The sequence below is a fragment of the Dermochelys coriacea genome, chromosome 3 (genome assembly GCF_009764565.3).
Source record: "Dermochelys coriacea isolate rDerCor1 chromosome 3, rDerCor1.pri.v4, whole genome shotgun sequence".
Classification (NCBI taxonomy): Eukaryota; Metazoa; Chordata; order Testudines; family Dermochelyidae; genus Dermochelys; species Dermochelys coriacea.
Window position 1 is genome coordinate 4937137 of NC_050070.1, and position 16087 is coordinate 4953223.

Below are 16087 nucleotides of genomic sequence, written 5' to 3' on the forward strand. Positions count from 1 at the left end.
TATCTCAGAGCATTTCAGTCACTATCACTATCCTGGTCAGTAATATGTCCCTGCTATATTCTTATGATTAGAGCATGGAATTACTAGCCATAGAGATTCTATGGTACAGTTTGGTTCATTTCAGATTTTTACTTCATTCTACGCTCTTTCACATATAGTGCCACTCCCCCACCAGCACGACCTGTTCTGTCCTTCCAATATATTTTGTACCCTGGTATTACTCTGTCCCATTGATTATCCTCATTCCACAAAGTTTCTGTGATGCCTATTATATTAATATCCTCATTTAATATGAGGCACTCTCGTTCACCAATCTTATTATTTAGACTTCTAGCATTGGTATATAAACTAAAAACTTGTCACTTTTTAGCTGACTGCTATTAAATGAAAAAAAAGTCCCATTCAATTACATCATGTGATTGTTTCTCATCAGATCCTACCTCTATTTTATCATCTTCCATCCTCTCCTCCTTTAGTAGATCCTCCCCTAAGAGATGTCTCTGTCCGAACCATGTGCTCTTCTGTACCTGTCAGCTTTCCCCCAGCCCTTAGTTTAAAAACTGCTCTCTGACCTTTTTAATTTTAAGTGCCAGCAATCTGGTTCCATTTTGGTTTAGGTGGAGCCTATCTTTCCTGTAAAGGCTCCCCCTTTCCCAAAAGCTTCCCTAGTTCCTAATAAATCTAAACCCCTCCTCCCTACATCATCGTCTCATCCACGCATTGAGATTCTGCAGTTCTGCCTATCTAACTGACCCTGCGCGTGGAACTGGAAGCATCTCAGAGAATGCTACCATGGAGGTCCTGGACTTCATTCTCTTACTTAGCAACCTAAATTTGGCCTCCAGGACCTCTCTCTCCTATCTTTCCCTATGTCACTGGTACCTACATGTACCACGACCACCAGCTCCTCCCCAGCACTGCACAGAAGTCTATCTAGATGCCTTGAGAGATCCACAACCTTTGCACCAGGCAGGCAAGTCACCATGCGGTTCTCCCAGTCATCACAAACCCAGCTATCTATGTTTCTAATGATCAAATCCCCATAACTATTATGTATCTCTTCCCAATAACTGGAGTTCCCTCCCCTGGAGAGGTATCCTCAGTGCGAGAGGCCACCACGACATCACAGAATCATAGAATATCAGGGTTTGAAGGGCCCTCAGGAGGTCATCTAGTCCAACCCCCTGCTCAAAGCAGGACCAACCCCAACTAAATCATCCCATCCTCTGGAAGGAGGGTCCCAACTATGGGATTGTTTCCCTCTGCTCCAGTTGGATGTTCTCCTTCCCACAAAGAAGGGCCCTTGGGGGATATACAGGGCTGGCGGATTATCTGCCTGCTGCTGAGCACCCAGAATTCCTATTTGTTTCCTCTTTCAAGAAGAGGCCGCATGATGAATTTCTTTTAGTTCAGGCCACGGGGCTATTTAGGAGCAGTCAGAGGTGACTGGAGACATTAGGCGCCTGACTTGAGACCCTGATTGTCACCCCCCCACCCTCCAAAAATTAGACCCCTTTAAAGAGAGCCAAGCGGGGCCCTCAGAAAATGGGCCAGCAGAAGATCTTGGCTAGGAGGATGAGGGGTGTCATTTCGTAAGGCCCCAGTAGTCCTGGCACGCAGCACGGTGCAGGCCGACAAGGAGGGTGGAGGATCTGTTGTGGTGTTTTCGGCCACATTGCAGCCTATGCTCATGCTGTGCTAACTAGCCCGTAACTCCAAGTTGTAGTGATTTATTTCTGCCTCGTCCAGTTTCGCCCGGTCTGTTTCCCCTCGGAGTGAATAATAAGCCTGCTCTTTTGCTCACCACCCTGCCTTTCCTAGGGTGGCTGAAATACCCGCTTCCCAAACGCTGGCCTGTGGTCCTGCCTGCTCCATGCCTGAGCACATCCCCGGCCTTCTACCACCTAGAGCTCAGCACACGCCAACGCCGGCTGCTTTCGGCTATAGGGTCTCTGTGCGATTGGCACAAAGCGACTTCTCCTGGCCCTGAACAGAGCCGTTCTGGCTCCTGCCAGCTCACACGGGAAGCTCACCTGGCAGAGCCGCTACCTACAGGCTGCGAGGATCCCAGTATGAGTCCCCACTGCAGCAACAGTGAACGGCAGCGAACCAGCGGAGCAGCGGGGACAGCAGAGCAGCTCACAGCTGGAGTTTGCCTGGGACTGGTAAGTATCCGAGTGTGTGTGTTTGCTTGCTGAGGAAGTATCCGAGCGTGTGTTTGCTGGGAGGGCAGGGAGAGAGCCTGAGTGAGTGTCTGATTGGCTGCTAGCCTGCAGGGGGCGGGCATTAGGGTGTCTGTGTGTTTGCGTCAGGGAAGCCTGGCTGTTTAAAAATAGCCAGAGCCTCGCGAACCAGCTGAGCAGCGGGGACAGCAGAGCAGCTCACAGCAGGAGTTTGCCTGGGAGTTCGCCTGGAGTGAGCCCAGTGAGGCTTACATCTTGCCAACGTCTCTGAGGAAGCTCATAGTAGGTAGGTGATATGGAAGGGGGGGGTTCAGCTGCTGTGACCTGCACTGGATGTGCCATGTTTGTCTTTCTTCCACAGGACAGAAGCGACTTTGTCTGTACAAAGTGCAAGCTGGTCTCCATATTGGAAGAGAAGATTGAAGGTCTGGAGCAACAGGTAACGACCCTGCGTTGTATACGAGAGACTGAGGATTTTCTGGACCAAACTCAGGATAGCCTTCTAGGGGCACAAAGCTCTAAAGATGTAGAGCAGGTTGCACAGAGGAGCCAAGAGGCCAGTGAAGAAGCTTGGCAACATGTGACCTCCAGAAGAGGTAAGCGGAATGTCCGGGTTCCAGTAACACAGACACGGGTAACTAACCGCTTTCATGTTCTCTCCACAGGTACCAATGCGGAGAGTGGACCAGATGATATGTCTGGGGGGAGAAAGCAGAAGGAGACTCCGCTGGTTGGGAGGCATGAGATGCGATGTCCTGAGGTTGGGGGTTCCACGACCACCACTCCCAAGAGGAGAAGGCGGGTGGTGGTGGTCGGGGACTCTCTCCTCCGGGGGACTGAGTCATCTATCTGCCGCCCTGACCGGGAAAACCGAGAAGTCTGCTGCTTGCCAGGGGCTAAGATTCGTGATGTGACGGAGAGACTGCTGAGACTCATCAAGCCCTCGGATCGCTACCCCTTCCTGCTTCTCCACATGGGCACCAATGATACTGCCAAGAATGACCTTGAGCGGATCACTGCGGACTACGTGGCTCTGGGAAGAAGGATAAAGGAGTTGGAGGCGCAAGTGGTGTTCTCGTCCATCCTCCCCGTGGAAGGAAAAGGCCTGGGTAGGGACCGTCGAATCGTGGAGGTCAACGAATGGCTACGCAGGTGGTGTCGGAGAGAAGGCTTTGGATTCTTTGACCATGGGATGGTGTTCCATGAAGGAGGAGTGCTGGGCAGAGACGGGCTCCATCTTACGAAGAGAGGGAAGAACATCTTTGCCAGCAGGCTGGCTAACCTAGTGAGGAGGGCTTTAAACTAGGTTCACCGGGGGAAGGAGACCAAAGCCCTGAGGTAAGTGGGAAAGCGGGATACCGGGAGGAAGCACAGGCAGGAATGTCTGAGAGGGGAGGGCTCCTGCCTCATACTGGGAATGAGGGGCGATCAACAGGTTATCTCAAGTGCTTATATACAAATGCACAAAGCCTTGGAAACAAGCAGGGAGAACTGGAGGTCCTGGTGATGTCAAGGAATTATGACGTGATTGGAATAACAGAGACTTGGTGGGATAACTCACATGACTGGAGTACAGTCATGGATGGTTATAAACTGTTCAGGAAGGACAGACAGGGCAGAAAAGGTGGGGGAGTAGCACTGTATGTAAGGGAGCAGTATGACTGCTCAGAGCTCCGGTACGAAACTGTGGAAAAACCTGAGTGTCTCTGGATTAAGTTTAGAAGTGTGTGCAACAAGAGTGATGTCATGGCGGGAGTCTGCTATAGACCACCGGACCAGGGGGATGAGGTGGATGAGGCTTTCTTCCGGCAACTCACGGAAGCTACTAGATCGCATGCCCTGATTCTCATGGGTGACTTTAATTTTCCTGATATCTGCTGGGAGAGCAATACAGCGGTGCATAGACAATCCAGGAAGTTTTTGGAAAGCGTAGGGGACAATTTCCTGGTGCAAGTGCTAGGGGAGCCAACTAGGGGGAGCGCTTTTCTTGACCTGCTGCTCACAAACCGGGTAGAATTAGTGGGGGAAGCAAAAGTGGATGGGAATCTCGGAGGCAGTGACCATGAGTTGGTTGAGTTCAGGATCCTGACGCAGGGAAGAAAGGTAAGCAGCAGGATACGGACCCTGGACTTCAGGAAAGCAGACTTTGACTCCCTCAGGGAACAGATGGCCAGGATCCCCTGGGGGACTAACATGAAAGGGAAGGGAGTCCAGGAGAGCTGGCTGTATTTCAAGGAATCCCTGTTGAGGTTACAGGGACAAACCATCCCGATGAGTCGAAAGAATAGTAAATATGGCAGGCGACCAGCTTGGCTTAATGGTGAAATCCTAGCGGATCTTAAACATAAAAAAGAAGCTTACAAGAAGTGGAAGGTTGGACATATGACCAGGGAAGAGTATAAAAATATTGCTCGGGCATGTAGGAAAGATATCAGGAGGGCCAAATCGCACCTGGAGCTGCAGCTAGCAAGAGATGTCAAGAGTAACAAGAAGGGTTTCTTCAGGTATGTTGGCAACAAGAAGAAAGCCAAGGAAAGTGTGGGCCCCTTACTGAATGAGGGAGGCAAGCTAGTGACAGAGGATGTGGAAAAAGCTAATGTACTCAATGCTTTTTTTGCCTCTGTTTTCACTAACAAGGTCAGCTCCCAGACTGCTGTGCTGGGCATCACAAAATGGGGAAGAGATGGCCAGCCCTCTGTAGAGATAGAGGTGGTTAGGGACTATTTAGAAAAGCTGGACGTGCACAAGTCCATGGGGCCGGACGAATTGCATCCGAGAGTGCTGAGGGAATTGGCGGCTGTGATTGCAGAGCCCTTGGCCATTATCTTTGAAAACTCGTGGCGAACGGGGGAAGTCCCGGATGACTGGAAAAAGGCTAATGTAGTGCCCATCTTTAAAAAAGGGAAGAAGGAGGATCCTGGGAACTACAGGCCGGTCAGCCTCACCTCAGTCCCTGGAAAAATCATGGAGCAGGTCCTCAAAGAATCAATCCTGAAGCACTTAGAGGAGAGGAAAGTGATCAGGAACAGTCAGCATGGATTCACCAAGGGAAGGTCATGCCTGACTAATCTAATCGCCTTTTATGATGAGATTACTGGTTCTGTGGATGAAGGGAAAGCAGTGGATGTATTGTTTCTTGACTTTAGCAAAGCTTTTGACACGGTCTCCCACAGCATTCTTGTCAGCAAGTTAAGGAAGTATGGGCTGGATGAATGCACTATAAGGTGGGTAGAAAGCTGGCTAGATTGTCGGGCTCAACGGGTAGTGATCAATGGCTCCATGTCTAGTTGGCAGCCGGTGTCAAGTGGAGTGCCCCAGGGGTCGGTCCTGGGGCCCGTTTTGTTCAATATCTTCATAAATGATCTGGAGGATGGTGTGGATTGCACTCTCAGCAAATTTGCGGATGATACTAAACTGGGAGGAGTGGTAGATACGCTGGAGGGGAGGGATAGGATACAGAAGGACCTAGACAAATTGGAAGATTGGGCCAAAAGAAATCTAATGAGGTTCAATAAGGATAAGTGCAGGACCCTGCACTTAGGATGGAAGAATCCAATGCACCGCTACAGACTAGGGACCGAATGGCTCGGCAGCAGTTCTGCGGAAAAGGACCTAGGGGTGACAGTGGACGAGAAGCTGGATATGAGTCAGCAGTGTGCCCTTGTTGCCAAGAAGGCCAATGGCATTTTGGGATGTATAAGTAGGGGCATAGCGAGCAGATCGAGGGACGTGATCGTTCCCCTCTATTCGACACTGGTGAGGCCTCATCTGGAGTACTGTGTCCAGTTTTGGGCCCCACACTACAAGAAGGATGTGGATAAATTGGAAAGAGTACAGCGAAGGGCAACAAAAATGATTAGGGGTCTAGAGCACATGACTTATGAGGAGAGGCTGAGGGAGCTGGGATTGTTTAGTCTGCAGAAGAGAAGAATGAGGGGGGATTTGATAGCTGCTTTCAACTACCTGAAAGGGGGTTTCAAAGAGGATGGCTCTAGACTGTTCTCAATGGTAGCAGATGACAGAACGAGGAGTAATGGTCTCAAGTTGCAATGGGGGAGGTTTAGATTGGATATTAGGAAAAACTTTTTCACTAAGAGGGTGGTGAAACACTGGAATGCGTTACCTAGGGAGGTGGTAGAATCTCCTTCCTTAGAGGTTTTTAAGGTCAGGCTTGACAAAGCCCTGGCTAGGATGATTTAACTGGGACTTGGTCCTGCTTTGAGCAGGGGGTTGGACTAGATGACCTTCTGGGGTCCCTTCCAACCCTGATATTCTATGATTCTATGAACAGGCAGACAGCACGCTCAGAATAGGGCATGGGGCAGGGGACTCCTCCAGGGGCTGGCTGAGGGCACCCTGGTACCTGGCCCCCAGTTGCTGTAACCAACGCTACCAGGGGCTCTTAGCAGAACTTGAGCCTGCTACCTTCAGATCCTTAGCACAGACTTCTACCACCTGAGCCAAGGAGTAACTCCATTAGCTGGTAGTAGGCTCAAAGAAAGAAAAAGGAGGACTTGTGGCACCTTGGAGACCAACAAAGTTATTTGAGCATAAGCTTTCGTGAGCTACAGCTCACTTCATCGGACGCATTCCTTTTTCTGGTTTCAGAGTAGCAGCCGTGTTAGTCTGTATTCGCAAAAAGAAAAGGAGTACTTGTAGCACCTTAGAGACTAACAAATTTATTAGAGCATAAGCTTTCGTGAGCTACAGCTCACTTCATCGGATGAAGTGAGCTGTAGCTCACGAAAGCTTATGCTCTAATAAATTTGTTAGTCTCTAAGGTGCCACAAGTACTCCTTTTCTTTTTGATTCCTTTTTCTTTTTGCAAATACAGACTAACACGGCTGCTACTCTGAAACCTGGTAGTAGGCTGTTATCCTCCAGGTGGACCAGCCTCTGGGGGGGGCGGGGGGGAATGACACTGCACAGGGAGGTGTCCCACTGGCAGGCCGGGGAGCAGAACCTTTTCCAGGGCAGGGAAATGGCAAGTCAGTGCAATTCTCCTCACTGGCCTGGCCCAGGGGTCCATCCCTGTAACCTCTGGGGCTCAGAAGGCAGCAACCATTGACACAGACCCCGTACCCCAGCACTGCAGCCCTTCCCCAGTCTCTGCTCAGCCTTCCTCAGGAGCGTCCTGCTGATTTGTGCTACGTTCACACCTGTGGGCTGGGAGCTGGCCCCGCTGTTAGGGTTGCCAACTTTCTACTCACACAAAACCAAACACCCTTGCCCCGCCCCTGCCCTGCCCCTCCTCTGAGGCCCCACCCCCGCTCACTCCATCCCCCCTCCCTCTGTCACTCGCTCTCCCCACCCTCACTCACTTGCTCATTTTCCCCAGGCTGGCTCAGGGGGATGCGGTGTGGGAGGGGGTACAGGCTCTGGGCTGAGGCTGTGGGTTCCAGGGTGGGGCCAGAAATGACGGGTTCAGGGTGTGGGAGGGGGCTACAGGCTGGGGCAGGGGTGTAGGGAGGTGAGGTTTCCAGCTGGCGGTGCAGGCTCTGGTGTGGGACTGGGGATGAGGGATTTGGGGTGTAGGAGGGGGCTCTGGGCTGGGCCAGGGGGTTGGGGTGCAGGGGTGTGTGAGGGCTACAGCTGGGGGTGCAGACTTTGGGGTGGGGCTAGGGCTGAGAGGTTTGGAGTGTGGGAGGGGGCTCCAGGCTGGGTCAAGGTCCGAGGTCCCTTCCAACCCTGATATTCTATGATATTCTATGATTCTAAGGGATTGGGGTGCAGGGGGATGTGAGGGTTCCATTTGGGGATGCAGACTCTGGGGTGCAGCTGGGGATGAGGGGTTTGGGGTGCAGGAGGGTGCTCCAGGATGGGATTGAGGGGCTTGGAGGGGGATCAGGGCTGGGGCAGGGGATGGGAGAGGGTCAGGGGTGCAGGCTCCGGGTGGTGCTTACCTCAAGCAGCTTCCAGAAGCAAAGGCATGTCCCTTGTCTGTCTCCGACACAGAGAGGCAGCTCTGTGCACTGCCCTGCCTGCAGGCGCCGCCCCTGCAGTTCCCATTGGCCATGGTTCCCAGCCAATGGGAGCGGTGGAGTCGGTGCTTGAGGCGGGGGCAGTGTATGGAGCCCCCTGGCTGCCCCTATGTGTAGGAGCCAGAGTGGGACATGCTAGCTGCTTCCAGGAGTTGTGCAGAGTCAGGGCAGGCAGGGAGCCTGCCTTAGCCCTGCTGTGCTGCCGCCTAGACTTTTAACAGCCTGGTCAGCAGTGCTGACTCGAGCCGCCAGGTCCCTTTTCCACCAGGTGTTCCAGTCGAAAATCGGACACCTGGCAAACCTACCCATTGTACGAGGCATCACATCCGAAAACTGAGAGCCAGCCCATGCCTCAAAGAGCTGACACTCCACGTAGATGAGAGAGACAGGGTGGGAGATGGGAAGGATCATTACCCCCATTTTACAGCGAGGAAACTGAGGCATGGAGAGAAAAGGAGTACTTGTGGCACCTTAGAGACTAACAAATTTATTAGAGCGTAAGCTTTCGTGAGCTACAGCTCACTTCATCGGATGCATCCGATGAAGTGAGCTGTAGCTCACGAAAGCTTGTGCTCTAATAAATTTGTTAGTCTCTAAGGTGCCACACGTACTCCTTTTCTTTTTGTGAATACAGACTAACACGGCTGCTACTCTGAAACCTGAGGCATGGAGAGACACATTGATCCATCTACGGGCACCCAGGGAGGCTGTAGCAGAGCCAGAAATGAACCCAGATCTCTAGTGTCTTAGGTTATCACCATATCTGCTAGACTAGCCTTCCTTGCTCAGCCAGCAGGCTGCTCCTGGGATACAGATAATCATGAAGTTTTTTGTGTGTGTGTGTGTGTGTGTATATATATATATATTATATACACACACCCACCCACCCCTCCTCTTACCTAGCACTTTTCAGCAGTGGATCTCACAGTACTTCCCACCAGCCTGACGAGCCCAGGCAACGCGATGATCCCCACTGTACAGATGGGAAACACGAACAGAAAGGCTAAGGGCTCGTCGACACTAACTACACTGCCAGGAGGGGTTCTCCTGTCAGCATGGGTCACCCACCTCCCTGCGCGGTCGTACCCAGAGTGTCAGAATAACTCTGTCGACCTAGTGCTGGCTACACGGGGACTTCAGTCAGCTTAACAATGTCACTCGGGAGGTGAATGTTTTCCTCGTAGTTAAGCCAACCTAGTCTCCTAGTGTAGTCTAGGCTCTGTGACCTGCCCAAAGCGGGCCAAGAACGTGCCTGCTTCGCAGTGAGGATTTCCCAGCGGGCTCTGGCGCGGGAGTGACTCCTGCTCCGAGGAAGGCAGGCCGGTGTGCATGGCTCACTGCTGAAGATATTACACAATAAATTTTCTAAGACCTTCATGAACTGGGTCTTGAGCCTCAAAATACTTGATGTTCTGATGGGCCAAACTTGCGTGCAAAGGAGGTGTGGCATACACGTGATTTTACAACACAAAATTAAACAAGCAAATAGCTTACACGCACTGCTTGAATCACCAGGGACAGCCAACGGTTACTCATGCGTGAGAAGAACTCAGCAATGGCAGATACGTTCTCAAATAGTAAATAGGGTTTTTTCCTCACAGGCATGAATCAAGTGTTCTGTACTCAGGCCAGAACCTGCAAAGATTCATAGAAACAAGATGGACTGGCCACCTGAAAACTTTGGAAATAATCCCCAGTAATTTGGAAGAGATTCACAGCATCCTGTCAGACTCTGGGCATGGATCTGGCGACCTGTCCATTGAAGCAAGAGGGCTGTTGGAAGTTACAGAATCATCCAAATTCTTGTTCTTCACTGAGGTTATGAAAATGATTTTGAGTTGTTTTTGCTCCTGTGAAAAGTTACCTTCAAAAGGAAGTAATGCGGGGTGGCACGTCTAATAGGCAGGGGAAGGCTGTGCCTCCCCAAACAGCCCTGTGTGGCCCTGCCTATGCTCCGTCAGGAGGCCCCCCTCCTGCTGCTAGTTGGCCCCAGTCCAGGCAGGCTGCCCCTCTGCCAGGAAGGGAAACCCGCTGGGGCTGGGGCAGGGGCAGGTGGAACTTGGTATAGCTGGGGCTGCCCAGTACTGGGGGGCCCCGGCCCTGAGACTGCACCGCCCAGGAATTCAGGGCTGGGGGGAGAGGGGTCCACATGCTGCACGCCACTCCATGGCTAGGTGGGGGGATGTCCATGCACTGCCTGGTGCTCCAGGGCTGGGGGCCGCAGGCCCTGTGGTGCTCTGGGACTGGGGGGGGGTGGCTGCGCCCCTGCTCAGTGCTCTGGGGGGCCATGCACCACCCCGTGGTCCGGCACTGGGGGCCGCATGCCCGCCTGGTGCGCTGGGGGACCTTAACTCTGCAGCAGCTAACGTGGCTCTAAAATATCCACGGGTGTCACACTACATAGTTCTTCTCCCTCCAGATACTCGCAGACTCGTGTCCAATCTCAGTCATCTCATCGCCAAGCTATGCACTATTTAACCCTTTAACTCCTACTGTGGAATTCAGTCCCTGGATCATTTTTGTTGCTCTCCTCTGAACTCCCTCCAATCTGTCAGTTTCATTCCACACCTGCATGATGATGGCAATATGCAAGGTGTGTCTGCCCTGGAGCCAGCGAGAGAGATACCTTTCATGACCTCCCACCACTTGCTTTGCATACGCAGTCCCAAATCTCATTGGCCTTATTGGCTTCCACATCACACTGCATGTCTGCTTGTTGTCCATGGTACAGTACAGTTGCCTGTACCATTCCTGCCTTCCAGTTTCCATGCTCCCTTTGGGTATTTCTGTTTTAGATCATTTCCCTCCAAACTGGATCTCATTTCATTTCTTTGCTGCCCATGTTTCTGAGCTCTCCAAGTCCACTTCACTAGCCCCTTGTCTTCTGGGTTATCTGCAACCCCTCCTAGTTTACAGCAGTATCAGCTGTGAATTTCATTAACCCCTTTCCAGGTCATTAATGTTAAATATGACCCTGGCTAACACCGATCCCTCTAGCAATTCACTAGACCCCACCCCGCAACTCAACCCGTTGCTGTTTATCTTTATGCTTGTGCGGGCGGCTTTCAGTCATAACATCATAAGAATGGCCATACTGGATCAGACCAAAGGTTCATCCAGCCCAGTATCCAGTCTACTCCCAGTGGCCAATGCCAGGTACCCCAGAGAGTTACCTTAACAGGTCATTACCTGTGATCTCTCTCCTGCCATACATCTCCACTCTCTGACAAACGGAGGCTAGGGCCACCATTCCTTATCCACCCAGGCTAATAGCCATTAATGGACTTAACCTCCATGAATTTAGCCAGTTCTCTTTTAAACCCTATTATAGTCCTAGCCGTCACAACCTCCTCAGGCAAGGAGTTCCACAGTGGACTGTGCGCTGAGTGAAGAAGAAGGGCGTGACCACATCCCTTCCCAAGCCAATTTGAAGTACTTTTTCAACGAAGATTTCATGAGATGCAGTATCAACTGCTCTAATAAATTCCAAATTCATTACAGCATCTGCATGCCTTTCTAGCCACTTATTTTGTAATCCTATTAAAAAAGCAATCAGGTTTGTCTAGTAGGATTTATTCTTTATAAATCCTGTGCAGTTTATTGCTTCTGGGTTTCTATTATCCCATAGACATTCAGCAATTTTTCCTCTTCATATTAATTACATCTTTTAGGGGGGGTGTTGCCCCAGAATTGTATCAAGCTAATTGCAACCATACTGTGTGCATTCAGGCACCATGAATTAATAAAACAGAACACCACTTCATTAAGGGTTTATTTGAACAAGCAGGGCTTCTGGAGGCAAAGTCAAATACTAGCTGCAGGCTGGCAGTCTCTGCTAATGGGAGAAGGGGAGAAAAGAGGCAACAATTTGAGACTGAAAGAAAATAAGTGGACTGGAACATTGACTTTTGGGCGCCTTTACCAAAGAAGCTTTTTAGGAGATTGTTAGGAATGTTTGTTGAAGTCAGGAGAAGTGATGACCCAGTAGGGGTCACTATGAGCTGTGTGATTTGTAAAAGTTAGTTATAAAAAGACTACATAATAGAGTGTACTTTGGACAGGTTTCTGAAGCTAGCTGGAGAGACTTTTCTGACATCATACGCCCCAGCGGGGAAGCGACAGGCCATCGCTGACCTGCTGCTAATTACTCAATACCATCTCAGAGTCTAGGTAATTATTTGGGATGTTCTAAACCTATTGCTTATGTCTGCTTAAATCTAATAAATTAGTAGTTTTAGATAAGAGCACACTTACTTTCATCAATCTGTCATCAGCCGGAAGTGCTGTGTTCCAATTGATTTATTCTGGACACCGCCTGGAGTGAAAGAGTTTAAGTTACCGCTGCTGTGGGTTCTGAAAACCAGGGGTAACAGAAGGGGGAAAACCAGGGGTAACAAGGGGAGGAGGTAGATTTATAGACCTGCAACTGCAAGGATTGCTCTTATTTACTTATTAGAAGGCTGGTACTAGATTCATTTTTCTCCAGTCTTTTCAGATTTCTCCAGTTGCCGATATTTCTCAGACATGTCAGTGCCATAGTAGGTTTGGTAGCTAATTGCCTTAAGGTGCACGTCCCATGGAGCAGGGGATTTGAATAGTGTAAAAGATGCAGGACACCTTCCCCTGCCCCCTTGTGTCCAGGTGCCTTTAGGTATCAAACAGCATCCCCCTTCTGAGACTAATGAAAAAGACAGACAAGCAAGACGTTCACCCAGACTGCTTATCCAGGATACAAACTCCATCCGAGTGTACCAGTCTGACACCTAGAGCCTTTACCCACTGACACACTCAACCTTGATTCCCGTCCCTGGAGCCAAGACTTTCTTACTAACTGCAACTCTTCTCCCAGACAGGCCTCCTGCAGCTATCCGGGAGATCCCTCCGAGTTCCTTTCCTAGGAGCTCTCCTGGGAGCCCCTCTCCTCGGGAGAGCAACCCTCCGGCTGAACTCTGGGCGCAAGCTTTTCCTTATCTGTTCGTTACCAAAGATAGGAACAGCAAAGTGACTCATCTCACCAACAGCTCCCTCCCCGGAAACTCTTCACTGCTCTGGAGCCTGAAGAGCTGGGGCCACTAAAAGAGTTCAGTTCCCCTTCTTGGCTGTATCAAAGTCCAGGCTACTTTCCCAGTGGCGGGGGGTGGGAGGGAACCCTCTACTCCAGGACCCTACAGCGAGCAGCTGTGCCATATCCCTTTAAATAAACTATGTCACTGCTACAATTCCCTGGGCCACTTTCCCATGGCCCCAGCACATTCTTCACCCGTGCCTGGAGGCCTTGTCCTGGTTCAGTCCCAGTGGCCAGCCTGGAGCTCCTTTGCATTCTCCCACCCCTCTGGTCTCTGCCAGCACTGCCCTGTCCAGGGTCCTGTAGCTCCCTCAGCCAGCCAGGCACACCAGCCACACTCCTCCAGCTCCAGCAAGGAACTAACCTCACGCCCTGCAGCTCTTCTTATACGAGCCTGCTGACAACCACTCAAGGCATAGAGTAAGCTTGTCACTTATAATTATGGGTGGAACATAGTATAGTATAATGTAGCGTAGTGTTAGTATGTGTATGCTCAAGATGTGTGGGACTTTTAATTGCAATTTACATGTTTAAAATATAACTTTTAGAATCATTTCAACTGTATGATGTTGCAGTTTGAATGCTCTTTAACTTGCATTTAAGGATTTGTGCTTTTAACACGTCATTAAGGGATTTGTGTCCGATTTATGTTTTTAGATTATTACTGTATTAGGGATTATTATTCATATCAATAAAAGGTTTCTTGCTTTGGAAAAGAATATTGCCTCTGTCAATCACGTATTGGAAGGCCTTATCTGTATCCTTCAAGTATTTCCTTAACAACCCTGGATGTCCCATACCTTAGGAAAAACAGATTAAGGGAGCATTAAATAGATTACTTTATGGACTCCCCAAAACCTGTTTTTCAATGAGTTCCTGAACCAGTTCTTTTAAAACTCTTGAATGCAAATTATCTGGACCTGCTGATATAAAATTTCTAACTTCAGTAGTTGTGGTTTAACCTCCATCTGAGATAATAGTGGAATAGGAAGAGTGGTATCATCATCATATGATATGAATATATCTTTTTTGGTATTATTGAAAATTCTATCATTTCCCTCTAGTAATCGACCAATAGCATTGTTAGAAGTTTAAGGATATTAACAAAAAGAATCCTTATCGTCCTTAACTCTGCAGGCCATAGATTTTTCCTTATGTCCCTTTGCTTCCCTTATCAATTTTCTACAGTTCCTAGCTTCTGATTGATATTCATTTTTTATCAACTTCCCCTTTCTTCCATGTGCTATATATAATTTTAAAATTGTTTATAGCCTTCACTTCCCTTCTAAACAAGTCAGTGTTTTAACCAGTATGGCCTTCTTCCTCAACTGTGGTATTAGGCGAGGGAGGTGTGGGTTGTGGCTAAATCAGACCGGGAACTCCTTGCCAAACATTTCTTACTCTCCACCCCACACAAGGATGGGAAGGATCTTCCTCCTGGATGGACTCTTGCCATTTTCCTAAGCTTCATTTATTGATCTTCCTCCCAAGCGGGCAGTCAGCTGGCAGCAATCAGCTCTGTATTACAACTGTCTCTGGCTGTGGCTCCTCCAGGAGAGAGGGAGGATCAGCATCGTGCAGAGGAACACTGTTGCATGTGAATGGAAAGGCTTCCTTGCTCCTCACATCCTTGCTGTGGAAACTCGAGCCCAGCTGTGTCCCTGACATGAACCCCATGGCTGCTTTGAGGGGAAGTCAAATGCTTATTAATCACCAGCCTTGGATGCTGCATTTCTCCAGCACAGACTGCAGCTTGCATTGGACTTGCCTTACAAATGAAGCCCTGACAGCTCTTTCCCTGGTAACTGGGCCAGGCTAATCCATCAGGCAAGTATCTACATAGGTAGCTATTGACATCTGCATTAGGGATAAATGACTCAGGGGGGATGTATGAGCAGGGTTCATCATTCTAGCTCTGACTCCTTTTCTGTCTTTAAGAGTTCAGATGCTGGAGTACGGTAGTTGCTGTCAAGTGTCCAGGAAAGATTCGTCCCCAGCACCTGCTCCTTTGAGGATTCAACTCAAGGCTACGGAACTTGGGCTGGGAGATCCTGGGAAGTTGGGAGAGAGGTGCACGATTTCTCCTTGGGGCAGTGACACCACACCCGTCTCTTGTCCTTGTAGTTCAAAAGGTGCAGTATAAAGCTCTTGGCTTTCATACGTCTGAACCAAATCCAATGCCTGAAACTCAGTAACATCCAGTGGCTTCTCTGAAATGGGTTGGTGGCTTTTTATCCAGTCGTTGTGGCTGGGTGAGCCCATTGTAAACCACCACAGAACTGCAGTTAGCACTGAGTGGCAGCCACAGCAGAAGCCAAGAAAAGGGAGCTCACCTCCAATGTTATTCTCTCCTAGGGGAGAGCAGCGCTGGCCTCTCGGATGGGCATGCAGGGTGCTACCCATCTACCTCACCAGTAACACGGCAGCGGGGAGCAATTCCCCCGTCTTCCAAACAACCAGTTCCAACAGCTAGTTTGAATGACAGCGGAGCAGGCTATTGCCATTTGGGGCAGCCCAGAAGCGTCGGCTGAGCAGGGAAAATCCCCTTATTCAAATCCCAGGTGCCCTTTGCTTACTAGTACCCTATAATGTGGCACATTCATGGTGTCGGCAGTCTCCATTTGGGAAGGCACACTGCAGGGCTTTGTCGTGGCACAGGAACATCAGAAAGGAGCCGCTCTCTGTCTCGACCCCGTTTGACCCTGCTGTATCTTCTCCGATTTTCTTTGGGCAGGCACTTGGGGCCTATCGCCTCCAGCGTATTTAGGTTCCGAACTTCCAATGACATCAATGTAAGTTAAGAGCCTAAATATCTTTGAGGATTTGAGCCTTGACATCTAAAATCATCCTGAAATGAC

General features: G+C 49.9%; 1 long non-coding RNA gene across 1 annotated transcript; it reads left to right on the plus strand.

Annotated features, from left to right (window-relative positions):
- Window positions 1-10006: 10006 nt before the first annotated feature.
- On the plus strand, window positions 10007-14493 carry LOC122459611. Its single transcript, XR_006280416.1, has 3 exons — window positions 10007-10016; window positions 13778-13790; window positions 14341-14493. It is a non-coding gene; the product is annotated as an uncharacterized LOC122459611 (long non-coding RNA).
- Window positions 14494-16087: the final 1594 nt, after the last annotated feature.